Source organism: Onychostruthus taczanowskii, unplaced genomic scaffold (genome assembly GCF_017590055.1).
Source record: "Onychostruthus taczanowskii isolate IOZ18803 unplaced genomic scaffold, ASM1759005v1 scaffold83, whole genome shotgun sequence".
NCBI lineage: Eukaryota > Metazoa > Chordata > Aves > Passeriformes > Passeridae > Onychostruthus > Onychostruthus taczanowskii.
The window spans coordinates 1,343,925-1,361,224 of record NW_024506221.1 but is presented as its reverse complement, the minus strand read 5'-3'; the positions used below and the strand labels follow the sequence as shown (position 1 = coordinate 1,361,224).

At 36.8% G+C, this 17,300-nt stretch overlaps 1 long non-coding RNA gene across 1 annotated transcript in view; it reads right to left on the bottom strand.

Moving 5' to 3' along the window:
* Window positions 1-313: 313 nt before the first annotated feature.
* The window catches only part of LOC121346642, a 123,925-nt gene continuing 106,938 nt past the window's right edge, over window positions 314-17,300 (bottom strand). Inside the window, exon 3 of the long non-coding RNA XR_005954098.1 lies at window positions 314-473. This is a non-coding gene — a long non-coding RNA (uncharacterized LOC121346642). The remainder of the gene's footprint in view (window positions 474-17,300) is intronic.

Genomic DNA, 17,300 nt, shown 5'->3' with positions numbered 1-17,300 from the left:
TTACAGGAATAAAAAGTATTTTTCATTATCAATATTTGGATCCAGCGCTCAAATATCTCATCAAAAAGGAAACAAACAAAGCAAATTTGTGTCCATTTAAACTCATATTCTAACTGCTAGAACTGTCTTTTAAAGAAATCTATTTACATACAAAAACTGTCATAAACATAGTGATAATTTGCTCAAAATAACTACATGTTAATAACCAATAATAATTCTTTTTCTTATTATATATTTATTAATATCATTACTTATTCAGAGAAATCTGTCAGTACATAATCAAACAGACTGGAATGAACAAAACTACCTGGGCAAGAGTCTCCAATATTCTTCTAGTAGCAGGCTAGAGCTGACTTGGGTGTAAGCAATGGAGAGTGGGGGGAAAAAAGCAGAAATATATATTTATGTCATCCATCACCTCAGCAGCCTGGGAGCTTCCAAGAGTTCCTGGTAGACATTAGGTTTGTTTCTCCCTGAGGAAAATTGAAAAAGTTAACATTTGCTCTCTCGCTTTTAATTCAGCTGTTGCAGCGGAAAAAGACAGACATACATAACATGGACTTTATTCCTATAAGGTACCAAGTATCTAGGAAAATATACATTTCTCAGTAGACTGTAAAATATTCTGGTTTTCAGATAGTGGCTTAAAATCCTAAATAATGCAAAAATACCAAGTCATATACAACACGACACAACAGAGTTGCAGTAGCCAGAATAATTCCCATATAATTTTGACTTCACAGCTTGTATTTCTTGCAAGCAAGCTAAATTCCACACTGATAAGGGTGCAGTAAAACTTTATACCTTGTATTTCAAACCATACATCTACAATTGCACCAAATGCTTTGTAAGCCAGTCATCACATCCTGTGCTTCTCTGTCTTAAGCTGAATGACAGACAAATGTCTCCAGCCATGCAGGCACTCATTAATGTACAGCTAAAGCCACCACACTGCAACCTAGAAACGATGCAATGCAAAAATGAGACCTCTGAAAGCCTGCGTAACCCAACAAGCACATCTACCAGGAGCTGTTAGTCAAATAAACAAGCAGCTCATTAGTTTCTTATTGCTGGTCCTAAATGCATGAAACTCTCTGAGAGAAAACAAGGCACAGTAGTCACAATCTGTCTGGGTCTGCTGAATCCAATCAAAAGGACTTGGAGAGTACATGTTGGTGCTGTGAGACTGAGGAATGCAAGTGGAGACACAGGGGCTGAGGAACCCTCCACAGTCTGTTTTGAACCTGCTAATGTGCTCTGCTCACTTAATGGCATCTTATAAAACACCTGGTCTCAAACACTCAAATATTGATTCAGTATATGGAAATCTGCTATTACACTAGTGCTGTTTCTAGGAACAGCTTATGTAAACAAAGCTGACATGATTGTGCCATATGGTTTTATTTCTGGAGTGCTCTGACTACATTTCTTAGGGGGAGGGGGAAATTGATTGGAGTGATTTATAGGTCCCCCTCACTTCCTTCAAGGTGGATGATGACTAAGCTGAACAAGCCACGAATTTTGGTGTCCAGGTTCATAAGAGTTGTTGGTTAATGGTTAACCTAGTGACAAATCTCTGCTGTGCATTCACGTGTGACTCCAGTGAGTGGGTGATAAGGGCTAAATCCTCCATAGAGTACAAATGTGCAGGCTGAAAAGGAAGTGCGTTTTACAGGTTCTGTGTGCTTTTGCCATGCCACATTTACCGCATATTAGTGAAGGCAAATACAGGGAAATGAGAGGGTTTGAAGGGACAAATAAGTTGTGTTCCTTTCACAAATAGCAGTAGCAACTTGAGTATTGTACCTGGGTAAAGAGTGAAGCTTCAGGCTTTGGGTTAAGTTTGAAATTCTGAGGAATTTAATCAGCTTGAATATGCTGTTTGTCCTGACATGCCTTCCTCACCAGCCTGACTCAGGCCCTGCTCTCTCAGGTTGTCTCAAAAAACTGCCATATTCCTGCCACAAGTCTTTTATGATTTGATGGATTCAGTTATATCAAGATCAAGAATCAGCGGAGTCATGGGGATATGAACATCCCATGTGACATGAACTGCATTGCAATCAGGAAGTGAAAAAGGTGTATGCACCTGCTTGACTGTCCTCTTCCTTTGTTCTGTGTCTCTTCATCACAAACATCTGAACCCTGAAAAATGGTTTTGTTCAAATGAGTTTGACTCCCTATTCTCTTCACAGGCCTTTTGCTCACATGGCTATCTGGGTGCACTTCATCTCCATATTTCCTCTAAGGAGTTACAAAATAGACAAGAGTATTCAGCTACCAGAATTACAGAGACACAGCTGTGCAACCGTCTCCTTGCCCATATTACAAATAAGCCATCTCTTAAATATTTGTACCACTTCTCTATTTTGGATTGGTTGCATTGTACCTATCTAGGGGCATACTAGATGGTCTCAATTGCTCTCCATTTGATGTTGTTAATTGTACACCTGGTACTTATCTATTTTCCTCCTACCTATGCAGTTTGTCAGACATGGGGAGGGAGGAGCACGAGCACTGTTATGTGTGGAGCTTAGGCACACTTGGCAAGATTAAAACTTAGGCTGGCCTGTCCCTCTTAACTTTCATATCATGTAAGTTCTAAAACACCCTAGGATGTCATATTGCAGATATGTAAATCACCACATCAGATTGGATTAACAGCCCATTTTGTCAAAAGCCTCCTGCTATAGAAATATCAGATGCTTTAACAGAAACAATCCTGCAATAAACAATTTTTCATGTTTAAACAGAACATTTCAGTCAACCCAGTGGTATTTATACATTACCAGGATGTACCAAGTTCTGCTGACTCATTTTGCTTAGTGAAGGCTATCTCCTTGTCTTACATTGCAATTAATAGATTCTGTGCACTTACATTTACAGAAGAGATTGAACATGTGTTACATGCCTTACCACTGTCCATTATTCTGCAATTTTTCCCTTTCTAGTTTCGGGGTTTTTTTTGTTTTTTTTTTTTCCCCAATGGGAAGATCTCTTCAGTTGGTTTATTTCAGGTTTGGGTTTGGTTATGTTTTTTGGGAGGTTTTTTGGGGTTTTTTTTTTTGTGTTTTTTTGTGGGTTTTTTTTTGTTTGGGTTTTTTTGTTGTCTTTTTTTTTTTTTTTGTGATTTCTTTGTTGTTGTTTGTTTGGTTTTGGTTTTGGGTTTAGTGGTTTTTTTTGTGGAGAATTTTTCTAATTTCCTTATTAGTCTTACTTTGAGATTCTGCCAACGAGTAGTATATACTTTTCAGCCAGAACTGATACAGGTTGAATCCAATATTAAATATTAAATGACACTTTTCTTATACATGGTACTATGGATTTTAAAATCTCCTGCATGCTTCTCTAAGCATATTCTTCCCCTTATTTATATGATTTTTAAACCAATTTTAATATATTCTAATATTTTTAAGGTGGCACTATAGATGGAGTGGGTTTAAAATGCAAAAAAAACCCATTATTTATTTGCACACTCCCTGTGTTTTAATATCTTGACTATAAACTTTAACTAAGGCCTTGTTTTCTCCTTTCCCACTACCAAGCCATGCAGCAGGAAAAACATCAGGGTTTTCCTCTTCCCTACATCTAAAAACAGTTTACAGTTGTAGAGAATCTGCTGACTTACCCTGTGTGGAAGTGAAAACCAGAACAGTGCTTCCACATTAGGAAAGCCCTTGTCTCTTAAGGCTGTGGGGTCAGAAACACCAGACTCTGACATTTCTTCCACACAACTGTATGTCCTGGGCCAATCCTTTATATACATTCCTACTGCTTTTCTTCCGCTCCACCATTCCATGGCTGACCAGCTTTATCTGGTGGGCTTTTTGTGCTGAGAAGGAAGCAGTGAAAACAAGCAGAGAAGCTGAGAAATCTCAGTTGCAGCCCTTCTGAGAGGAGTCTGATACGGGATGATGCACTCTGCCAAGGGTGATAACCATCTGAGGTGTGGTGAGAGGGACAGAACAGACTCTGTGATGCTGCAGGGTCAGGACAGCTGTTTCATGTGTGTGCCAGCAGAATAAGCCTGTCCAAGCCCAGGCTGTTTTTTCCTTCATCTGCACCTGGTGCCAAGCACACTTAGCTCATCCACTTCGGGAAACCACAATATCATCAAATTAGTATCTCTCTAGCACAGCTTGCCAACAGGAAATGCAAGGAAAATAGCATTTACCCTGTGCAGAACTTGCCACCCTGGTCTTGCTAATCCCCAGGCCACTATTGCGGAGATTTCTACAGCAAAGGGAGGAAACAAAGTAGACATATTATACTTAAAGTGTGGTGGAATACAGGGACCAACATGGGCAGTGAAGTAGTAATAAGAGAAATATTAGCAGAGCATGAAGGGAAGCAGAGGGATGACTTGAAGTGCAATAAATTCAGGCGACCCAAGGTAGTCTGGGTGGAGAAAGAAGTCCTCCTGTGAGACTGGACTCCAGCTTAGATCCTGCTTATTCTCAAGTACCCTTTTAGCAGGGTCCAGAGGTCACCCCCACCCTCACTATCCCCACCAGGCACGCACCTTACCCCTGTCCCGAGACAGGACAGCGAGGGACCTCAGCCGTGCTATATGAGTTCAGTGGGGTTCAAGGAATCAGCACACCCAAAATGGTACCTGGGCTTTAGCATTTGGACTAAGCAGCAGCTCCCTAGCTAATTTTCACAAAGCCAAAATAATTTGAATTTACGAGAAGATGTAAATTTTACCTGATGGAGTGTCACAGCTGTATCCAAAATTTAAGATGTTCATAGAAAGCCAGGTGATTTTTTTTTTTTGGTAAAACTTAATGCCCCAATATCTGCCCCAGCCAACTCCCTCCCTTCCTTATGTCTCAGTCTTCCTGTTTGAGTTGATAACACTTGTACCTTTGAACTTTTGTTCTATTTTTCCCCTGAAGTCACCTGCAGCTGTATTTTTCTAATGTTTTCACCATTCCACAGGTATTTCTCCTGCTTCTCTCTTACACCTTTTGTTTCTGCAAAGTACTGTTGGTCAGATTGTGACTTTCTCTGTAGCCAAGAAATCCACAGAAATCTCAGAAATGAGATTTTCAAAAGATAGGTAGATAAACAGAATTAAGTATGGCTAGACGTGCATATAGGGGAGAAGCATGAAAATTCCTCAGTTAATACTCCTGATCATCTAGTGATATTCAAATATGAGGCTCTTGAGCACCTTAATTAGCATAATTGCAAACAAAATAAATTATACTCAAAACATTTAATACAATAAAAAGAATGGTATATTGAGCTATGAAAACCAGATGAGCCTAATCAAACCTTAACAACTTAGCCTGGGATTTTTAGAAATTCTTCCTCCTCTCTGCTTGATTTGGTTTTAGTTTAAATAGAAAAACAGATGGAGGTCAATGTTTTGTATTCAGTTTAAATGTGACCCAGGGGTATTTCAATCTCTCTAGACAAATTGATTTCGAAAGAACCTAAGTGTTTAGTCAATATCTAATGGTGATTATTCATGGACTTTCTGGTACCAGCAATTCTCAATATGAAATTTCCCATCATACAGGTTAGAATGTGAATTCCAAACAATGCTTATTGTTATTTGGAGGCTCAGGATTGATAATATTCAATGCAGGACTGATGATTTTAATCACCCTAATTATTTTTATGAAGGCTTTAAGAAAACATTTCCTTTGGCTGTGGAGTATTCCATCTTACTCTTCCAGAACATTTCACCAAAAATTAACATAAGTTTATCTTAGGAATAAACTAGTAGCTGATTTTCTTATATGAGAGAGACAATACAGTGATCCATTTTTGCATTAAAATATCTTAACTGACAAAACTCTTTTCATGCATTAGTTGAAAGAACACTGTCAAACCGGTGTGTGTTGTACAGAACAAAACAAAAAACATTTGGATGGCTGGCAGACGACCTCCAGTATCTCTCATGTTAATACTGTCAATGTTCACATCATTCTGCTGTTATAGCTTTCAGCTTGCAACTGTGAGGCAAGAATCTGGGTTTTGTTAGATATATTGAAATACAATACATATCTGGTGAGGCAAATCTGCCCAAATTAGGAGTTTATTGTTATTTGCTGAGGTCCGAGTCATTGCATAGGTCGCTTGCTTGAGTCGAAGTTTAGATAACATCCATAATATACAAGTGGAATTCTATATTCACACTGGAACTTTAAGTCAGCTGAGGAGATGACAGAGAACAGGTGTAGATCTACTTTACTGCCAGAGGTAGACTCAAACTGCCTCACATATTAAACTGGAGGCAATTTGCATAATTTGAAATTGGGAGGTTTGATTTCTGTAGCATAGCAAAAGTTTGTAAAATACAAAAGTTTGTAAAATATCACTTTTTTTGTCTTTAAAAAGACGGCATAGCTTCAGAACCACATTGTGTGTTTGGCAAGGAAAGGCCAAGCAACAGCAAGGCAAGCCTCAAATCAGCAAACTGCCCTCCAACCTGTTCTTTGGTGATCAGCCACAGGACATCCCAGCAAGGACATCCCAGCAGCCACAGGACATCCCAGCAAGGACACCTGCACAGCAAAAATGCTTTCTGTCAGAGCTCTATCCTCCAGATAAATGCTCTATTACTGATGATTATGTTTCTGTGTACTTTTTTATCCTACAAATACCATCATTTCTCTCTATGACGATGGAGCATAAGCTCCATCAGTGGAAAGCTCACCTAGTGTTAAGATCAGAGACCTTGGAGCTTCCTGATCACAGGTGAGAGTCTGCATCCCTGTGCTCCAGTTCTGTGCTCTTAAAATAGGACAGTTGAACAGGCCTTTTTTGTGAAGCATGATATAGACACCAAGTGCTTACTGACAAGATTTCTGAGAATCTCATCTGTCAACAAGAACATCATAAAAATGTCACATTGCTGAACCCCTGCCAGGAAAAGAAGGAAATCTCTAAAACAGCCAAGGTTTCAAATCTTGTGTTTCTCATAATTAGTTATTATATTTATTTAATATCCTCATGGTTTTACTTTGAAAACAAATGAAAAATACATTTGTCTGGAAAGTAACAGCTAAATTTCTTTTGAATATGGAAAACAAAACACATTAACTTTGTATTTTTTGTCTCCAAACTGCCTTCCCTCTTTGCAGGTTACATTCAACATGGAAGAATTGTAATATTCATATAAAAATATATAATTTATTAAACCGTGTATCAGATTGTATTCCTTCCAATAAATTATGTTTATAATCCTTCCAATAAATTCTGTTTACAATCTAGATTTTTTAATCCCTCTTTGCTCCCACACTAGGGAGGAACTAGGAGAGAAGAGACTTCACAAACACCATAAAAGTCAGATTCTCATAGCAATTGATAAAAGGGACTAGAAGTATAATTTAAAACATATAATACAATAAATCAGAGTTAGAGAGTGGTGTAATAAAACAAAGTATGAAAAAGGGGAAATGCAAGATAAATATAAGCAAAAACTTCTGCCAGTGGACTGTTTTATGTTGCCAGAATAAATCTCCCAGGGATAGTAAGGAATCATCCCCTGTGGGTTTCTGTACAGTGAATGCACAAACTCTTCACAATATTATTGAATGGAATGATCAGAGATACCTTTTGAAGGTGCTTTCAATATCCTGCCGGTTCTGTCTGTCAGAGAAGATATATTTTTCAGTGGTTGCATTGAAAATTATGCAAATGTCTTAAAATCTGCTTTTTCATCCCTGTGAAAACATAATTTTCTAACTCCATATTAAATGGCTGAATTTATACACAAATCCAGCTGTAGCCATATATAAAAAATGTGTGATATTTGTAATCACTGTGAGTAAATTTGTTTATATCAGTTACTTCAGGAAAAAATATATTAAAATGGGGAATTATATCACAGTGAACACCATCCCAGTAAGGTGTGAAAGGTTCCTCATCTTTAAAAATATTGCACTTAGTAAGCTGTCCTTAATGTTAGGTTGCTCAAGTAAATAAAATAGAAGTCATTCTTAATTTTTTACAACATTTACTGTGTTTATATTAGTATTTTTAAAAGTTGTTACCTTTCTATCCTACTCAGAAATTAAGAAACTGAATTCATTTACATTATGCTAATTTATTGGTGAATCGATATGATTTTTTTACTATTTCTTTCCCACTACAATAAATTTGAATGCAAAACCATGCTATAATCTGGAAATAAAATTCGTATGCAAAAAATGTGCAGAGGATGATGCATCACAGAAAAAGATTCATTCTAAATCCATCAATTTTTGCCAGTCTTTCCTAAAGACAGAAAAAGTTCAAGCACAATGAGTGAGGTATTAAATACAAAGCCATAGAGAGAGTATATTAATCAGTATATTTAATTTAAAAATTGTTGTTGCTGTGTGTTTCAGATGTTTTCAAAATGAGCAGCATTTTTCTGAATCCCGAGAGTGAAAGTGAGTAACCTGTGTTACTTCTGTCGCATTTTCTGGATTTAAAAGAATTGTACTTTAAAATAAAATTATATTCCAGGATTTATGCTACATTATGACCCAAGAGATGTGCATTCCTTGGATGTGACATTTTCTGCAGAGTCACAGAAGGCTCACATAAAGCTCATGCCTAAAGCTGTCACAGAGGTTTCCATATCACTCCCAGGAGAAGCAGGGCACTGCTGAAATGTTGCTGGAACCTGGCACAGGCCTCAGCTGTTCCCTGGGGACACTGTCCTCCTCAGACTTATGCTGGAGGATTCAGTGGCATACCAACAGCTCAACAGAATCACAGAGAAGACTTCAAATCATGTGTGTACCTCTTGAAGGTACACACATGGTACAGCAGAGAGTACACACCAAAAACCTATGTGCTAATCAGGTAACTGCAAAAACTACTGGCAGCAAGTGGCAGACAGAAAGTCTCTCACAGACTTAAAATCATGCGATTGTGCCTCTGATGAAGCTCTAGTTTTGAGTAGAGACTTTGTACTTCTCTCAGTGCGCAGGGTCAAGCCTTACACTATAAATATTTTATCATGGTTACCCAGTCTTCATCTGTTTGGAAATCTGATTTCAGAAGGAGTAAGAAAGACTGAGAGGGTCGAATTTATACTTGATGTAACTCCCTGGCAGAAAACCAAGGATAAATTTGGCCCTTATGTATGAATAGAAGTAACTAAAAATGTACAAGTGTTACAGAGCGAGATAAAGCAGCAAGTCAAGGGAGAACAGAGGGTATCAGCTTGAGAGGTAATCAATATGTGTGGGAGGCTGGAAATGATAAGCAACACCAATGTCAACAGAAAGTCAGAAGCAGGAGGAAGAGCTATCACTGTGTTGTATAACAAAAACTTTCTCTCTGCAATCATCAGAGCTTGCCTTTCATTATTTAATTGCTATGGGTTATATGATGCAGTTGAATACACTAATATGCAAAAGCAGAAGTGATGAGGGATATTTCAGACCTTTTCTTAGGCTTTAATATTAGTTTTTAGTATCCTATTTTAATGGAAAAAAACTTTGTTTCCAGTTCTGATTACACCCAACCACTCCTGGCCTAAAAAGTAGGCATTTTTTGTTAGATGATGTGCACAGTAAGGGCAAGGCAGCTGGAGGGATCATGTGCTGACCCCAAAATGAATGGGCAAATAGAAAATCAAGACTGCAACTGTCCTGTTCCAATGTCAGTAATTTCTAATAGATGAAAGATGATTTTGATGAATTAATAAATATCTAGACAGATCCCAGCCATGGTACACATAAGAACTTGTGAGTCCGGAAGTGCAAACTCGTTGCAAAAAAATGTTCACTACTCAGGGGAATATTTGGGCTGAATACCTCATGCTTATTTCAGATAAATAGGGGTCTGTTTATTTTCTCAGGTTGACAGCGTGGTGTAGAGTGTAATTTTGGAAGTGCAAAAGCCAACTCACAAAGAAAGAATCATTATGTAAAATTAATATCTGGATTCATTATTTCCCAATATTATGTGCCAACATTTATTCACACAAAATTAGGAAAGTGCAAATATATTGACTATAAGGGTTTACATTCCCTAACTCAGTGGCTTCTATGCCTCCTTATAGTGTATTTTAGAACACATGAAAAAATGGTCTTTGTTATTCTGCCTGACAGAAATGTGCAGATCCTTTCAGATCTTGACTGTTCTACCAGGTGCTTTGAAAACACATGTATTTACTACACCAATGTTAGGTAATCCTCCACTTAATAACTGAATTTTATTTTGATAGTTTAAATGTATGATCTACTTGACTGCACCTTTTAGAGACATTTTCTCTTTTTCTTAAAAAAAACTGCCCAGTGTGTTTTCCCACATATGAACTGAAATATTTTAGTGCTTGTTGGTATTTTTAACAGTGTACTAGTAAAAGACTACAGTGTATAAGGGAAAACAGCTAAGTCTAAATTTTACCTTACTTTTGAGATGCTTTGATAGTAATAGTTGTTAGTGTTATAACAGCATTTGTGCATCCTCCTTTTTCTAATACATTGTCCAAAAAATTTTATAGGTTTTTGTACCCACATGCAATCCAAACTCTTGGTCTTTTGAATTTCCCAAGTAGAGGGTCAGTTCAAATGCATTAAAGTCGCTGTCTCTCTGTTTACTCAGGTCTTTTTCCAGCAGATTGTGGTGCATAAACATTCATTCCAATGGCCAACCTGCATACATTTGGAGTGAGATATGGGAAGTTTTCTCAGTTCCCCCACTTCAATCTGGCAGTCCAGCATCTCTGCTATAGTTATCAGCAGTGAGAGGTAACTTTATGTTTGTCTTCTTAACTTCATCTCAAAATAACTGGAAAGTTCATGGAAAACATTCAGAAAGGAGGAGGAGACAGAAAAAATAAAAAGAGATTAGACCACAAAAGTCTATTAGCCAAAATGCTTACAATAATTTGGCTTTGCTTAAGATCCAGATACCACTTATTTCAGAGTTTCTATTACATACTTCCCCAGCCTCTCTTCCCTTTCCTTGGTGTCACTTGGGAGTATACATGGCAACATCACCTCCAAAAGAACATGTTGCATCCTGCTTATTTCCTGCATATGCACTTTTAAACACTGCACCTGCTTTGTCTTATATACTGTTTATTTCATCCGAAAACTGATTGATTACAGGGTGTTATATGGCAAAAAGTATAAATGAATCTTGAATTTGCCAGGGTGTTGGGTATCCATCAGCTTGACTGGCTTCAGAATTACACTGAAGGTTCATTTCAGTCTGATCTACAGGCCAGAGTTTATGATGCCTCCCAGTGTATTTTAATTTTTTTCCACTACCTTAAATTTTTTCATTAAAAGGGTTATTTAGTCCCACCTGCTATTCTGAGCTGTAAAAATTTCTTCTCTTTATGAATGAAAACACTAGACTGTTCCTTTTGGGTTTGTGTTTTTTTTGTTTTTGTTGTTTGTTTGTTTGTTTGTTTGGAGTTTTTTGTTTGTGTTTGTTTGTTTGTGGGGGTTTTTTTGTTTGATTTTTTTTTATTTGGGTTTTTTTCTGTCAAGAACATTAAAGCTTAAAGATATTCTGTGTATATTCAGGCCACTCAGATCCAAATCCATGCACATTCTATTTGAATAACTACTAATCCAGAAGAATATAAATAATTTTCATTTTTCTGTCCACCACAGCTTATCACCTTGCACAAAACTATTCTGAAGAACTGCCAACAAAGTAAAAATTTTACTGTAGGATCCAGTTTGGCCTAGTGAACTGCAAGATTAGCTCTTGAAGACCTTTTAAAGTGTATATGAAAAAAAAAGTCACATTTATGTGCATGATATTTCTAAAGAAATCAGTCCTGCCACTGCAGATTTTTAAGGGGGTCCAAGAAGTAGTACTCTAGCATTTGTGGTTTTTCAAAATTTTCACTATAAAATTAAATTACTTACTGCTGGAGAGAATCCCACTGTGGCTTTGTCATCGACTTTACCAGGAACAGAGCCAGGCCCAAATGTCTTAAGAATTATATTTTAATATACATAGATGGTGGTCATCTTCCTACAGTGTTTTTAACTTTTTTGTCTCAATGACTAGTCTAACTGAAAGCATCTCATAGCATATCTTGGGGGTTGCCTGGAAGAAATAAGGGTCTTAAAGGAAAAATAACAAGGCAGATTCTTTTCATCAGCAATAAGTAGTTCATGCTTTGGCTGACACAGGAGGCAAGAGAGATCGTGGAAATCTTGGTCCAGGCAGATAGCTGCTGTATGGGACATGATAATCTAGAGTATATTGCTTTGAACTTTACAAGGACTTTAGACTCTCTAGAAATTGAAAATGCGGGAAAAAAAATTTACAAACAAGAAACCAGAAAAACAATGAAAAGACAGCAAGGCTTTCTATCTGATTGGTATATCTCATTAGCATCACAGAAAAAAACCTCAGCAGACAAAACTGAAATTGTTGATTTTTTTGAGTTATTGGCACTAAACTCTTTACAAAACAACAAAAGAAAAGGATTTCTCAAAAAAATCTCTCACTTAAACCCATTGCCTTTATATGAATAGGTTATTTCTTTTTATATTTTAATAGATATTTAATTTACCAGAAAAGTCAAAGTTATGAGATTTTAATTTTTTCACCTTAAAGCAAAAATAAGACACCTGGTATCTAAATTATAGGTCTTCCTTTGTTTATATTTTATAATTATTCTTTTGATTAATTTAAAATCCCCTTTGAAATTCTGAATATTAGAAAGGCAGCACAGATGCTGATTCTGTTTGCAATGGCCTAAAAAAGTGCAAGCTTTAATCTGATGTCTAGGCTGCATTTAAAAAATTGGATTGAAAAGGATTAGATTAGATTAGACCTTCTGGATTTAAAAATGTTAAAACTCCATTTATGCTTTAACATAATCTCCTTCCACTCTCTGAAGCCATCAAGCTGAGCTCTGTCCCTTGCAAGTATTTTTTATTATTATTATTATTAAATTTGCTTCTTTTTCATTTTAACATCCTAGTTTCATATTTGTAATAGCAAGAAATCCTCTGAGACAGATCTAAAAGTTATTCCTGACCTGGTGAATGGAAGGGCAGGCACTTAAACCTCTGGCTTTTATGATGATTTTATGTATTTGTGCACAGTCACAAATGCAAATATGAATAGCTAGTTTTTAAAAGCCAAATAAGAGTGAGTGCTTTTAGGAACTTTAGAGGATTTTTAAAGAGTGGCGATGTTTTACAGTACTACAACTTATTTACAATGCATTATTATGAAGAAATGCACAGTTTAAAAAGCAATCATGCACTTTAGTAAATCTGAAGTACCTATTATCTACAGCATCTGTAAAAAAAAATAAAAAGCAAGCAATAATATTTGCAAGCTACTCGTGGTGCTTCAGAATTCAGATTGGCCTTTATTTCTCATATAAATAAAATCAAGACATTGTTTGAGGGTTAAGGGATGGCATCTCTCAGAAGCAAAATGGAGGAAAAATAATATCCTTCCTGGGATCCATGCAACCTTTACAGTGATCAAGATGATGATTGTACTGATGAATTTTTGAGCATTCCACATCAGGGGTAGGGTTATCAGATTTTCCAACATCACTTACTCTGTACTGAAAAATATTTCAGGCAAACCAAAGACATTTATAAATATTACATAATACTATCTGGTATGTATGGGAGATTATGGAATATCAACTCCTATATGGATATATTAAATCACTGACACCCCTTCTGCATAACTACACTGAATCAACCCTTTCTTTTTGCCCATGGAGCTCTGATAACTCACGTGATAGATCACATCACCACATATGCCTTAATTTCTGATTACAGACACAGGCTCTGGTGAACATCCAGAAGATCCATATGATGATTTGGTAGGACCTAGAAATACAAATAGATGGGTGCTGCTATGAGGAGAGTGGTGTTTGCTGAGCTGGGCTAGAGATCCCTTGATTAATTCTGGATAGCTGGGAGGACATAGCAAGGAAATACGTTTATTATAACTGAAGAATCCCACTGATTGGTGAATCTTGAACAGGATATTAGGAAGTGAGCTGTCCAAAACAGGTTGTTGCAACACCACCATAAAATGAACCAATAATCTGAACAATAATGCCAATTCTCAATGCAGACATCTCTATCTATTCGTCCAATAACTAAAAAGATGCTTAACACGTCCATATTAAAGAATAAAGGTAACTAGGTAAAAACTTTTGTTATCCAATTTTCTACAATCTTTGAGAGGCTCAAAGCAGACAGGAAGGTGTAGCTTCCTGAATACCATTTTCCCTTAGCACCATCAAAGAAATTAAAATATTTGATTACTTTGGTAGGTGTTTTTTTATCTTAATATTTTTGTTTTCATATACTTTTCTGACAGCCACATTTAAGAAGAAAGACGGTTTATGTTCATAGCACACACCTGAGTATCTGAGCTGGACTTCCTCTAATAAAGACCCGTTTTATTTCATGTGTTCATTTTCACCATGCCTCAGAGATGGCTCACTGCTGCCCGTGCTGTCTCAGGCTCTTCAGCTAAACAGTTTTTTGCTGTGTTAGTTAGTGCAGAAATCCTGTACTGCTTGGTAGACCATCAAGATGTGAGCAAAACTGCAGTGGCCCATGAGGTGTTATCTCCCATGTAAAAATCAGTTATCAATTAAAAGTCATTAGTATTAAGGGTTACAGTTCCCATTAAGAGAGTTGCAATTACTCTCAAAAAATCTGTGACGAGCCACAGGAAAACTACATCACAGATCATCCAAACATTAGACAAAAAAACCTGTATGAATTGAAGACTAAGTTCTCATTAACTTATTAAACTCATTAACTTTAATTGAGCATTGATTACCTGTAAATTGGAGCAATTTGAGAGGCATTAGCTGTAGGAAATTTTATTTCCTCCTAGTTATGACAAAATTCAAGAAACAGTCAACAACTACTACTAAAAAGACCAATAAAAGCAGTCTAGAACCCCTCTATTTAGAGGCTGAAACTAATAAAATTCGGACGTTTTTCACCTTCTCTTCAACTCTGCAGTCAAGGTTGTGACAGAAGTGAACTGTCATTAAAGGGTGAACCAAACCTCAAGCCTGTAATTAACCATTAGTCCTCACAGGAGAGACCTGGACTTCAGGAAACCAAATCACAGTCCTTGCAGTTGAGAAATGTGAATTATGGATGAAGTGCAAGCAAATTGTTGTACAGAGTGCCAAGAAGTGCTGTTTTAGGAAAGAGTACCAAGTCTACAGTGCCTTGCACGCTGTAGAGGTAGATAGCCATGCATTTTTCTTGATTAATTGTCTTTAATTTCAAACTTATAGGGCTTGTATTAGGTGCATTTTGATTGCTCTTGACTGCAGCAATTTCAGTACCAATTTTCATCAGTTTAAACTGCAACTGCTTAAAGTTGTCACTTAAAAGAAAATTTATCAACCATAACATTGTTAAGACTATTCAAATTTTATATTTCAATTAAATTCTGACTTCATATTCAATTCAATATACGAAAAATTCAGTTGTAATATAAAGGTCAGAAGAACAAGCACCACAAGTTAATAGCACAATACTGGGTATTGATGGTTTTGATGAAACCATTTTTTTTTTTATTTTTCACAATTGAAATTGAAATGTTGTCAGTTTGTTCCTATTTTCGGATCAAATTTCCCCTTTTATATTAATTGAGCAGGTCTCTTTCACTGACAGAACTACCAGAATGGTATGCCACATTATCCCAAGAATCTGGGCACCAAAGCCTTTAGCATTAGCTGCTGCTGAAAATGACACAGTAATACTGACTTAGAGTACAAATTACTAGCCCAGACATTTCTCATTTAATTTCAGCAATTCAATTGTCATGAGAAAAAATTGTCAAAGATTTGAACCAGGCACATGCAGTGTGGAAGATGTGACTAACATCATAATTGTTCTACACTAGCAAATATTTTTGAATGTCATTTAGGTAATTGCACCTCATGGTATTTTGTGGGTGAAAAATACTTTCTATATAATCCTATTTCTTTCTCTCATATTCTGTGATTTCTGATTAATTGTGCAATATTCTCTATCAAATATTTAGAGTATGCTAACTTATATTGATTTTCTAAATGTTGAGTAAGAAATAGGATATTAGTATAAATAATTTTATGGAACAGCAAAAAAACAACTCTGTAAGTCCAATTTCTGTAAAATACTATAGCCATTGCTAATTCATCATTAAATCCTAAACTGACATGATTATTTGTCCAGATAGACTTAAATGTATTAAGTAGATAGAAAGGCAATATACGATATACACTCATATGAAGTGTAGGAAGCACTGCTATTCTGATTTGCAAGGAAAAAAAAAACTGTTTAAAAAACTGTGTGGAAAAATTGTAACTCGTTTGCATGATTTCTGCAGGCCAAGTTAAACAATGTACATTATAACCTTATGTTTTATTATTACTATACAGATTTTGTAGAACCAACACTTTTACTTCTATATAACCTTGAGGCTGTGCCCTAAGGCAGATTGTCAGAGACTGTGAATAACTCTTCTTTTCACGCATCCTTACAGCAGAACAGCTAGCTGGTTGAGGACTGCAAAGTTCAACAGGTTAAAAGGCTGAGTAGGTCTTTTCTGATATGGAAAACAAATGAGAAAGAAAAGCTTACAGGAGGAGTCTTAGGAAATGCCAGCACATGACGGTGTTGTGCATCATGTCTGGAAAAGCCACAAAAACAACTTTCCCTTAGGATTCTCTATGGACTCTTTCATAAAATCTCAGCCTTGGTCACAGAAGTGGGGAAAGTCTCTGACTTCTCTTTGTAAGTGCCTCAGTCTAGCCCAGAGGTTGGCACCTAAACTAGGGGGCTACTTTCATTTTCCATCTCAGGGGACTCTAGGCTGTCAAGGGAGGTTGAACAAAGCTACCATCATCTCTCTGAAGTAACAAGTCTAATTTGTTCCCTTGGGCTCCAACCAGTTACCCTGAGTGCAGTCTGCTCACAGACAGACACCGTTTGATGGGGAGCCTGGGACCTGAGCCAAGGAGCGGTGTGTGGAGGCTGCAGGCGAGCAAGGCTTCTGCCTTTCAGCCATGGAAAGACAACAGTGAAAACAAAGCCTCTGTGCCACCACTCTGCTCAGTTAAAATGTTGGAATAACAGAGCTTTTGTATTAAAAAAAACTTAGAAATGTTCAGTAATTACATGGTCTATCAGGGAAGCAATCTCCCAGGCATGAGCAGCCTAGGTGTAATACAGCAGCATATTAGTCAATTGCATTTCCAGTGGAAATGAAGGAGGAAAGATAATTTTTTTTCTGTTTCTGTCTCACAAAAGTAGAAAAAACCAAAATATTTTTATAATTTTTCAGTGATGCTTCCTGGTTTGAATGGTTGGGCTTTTTTC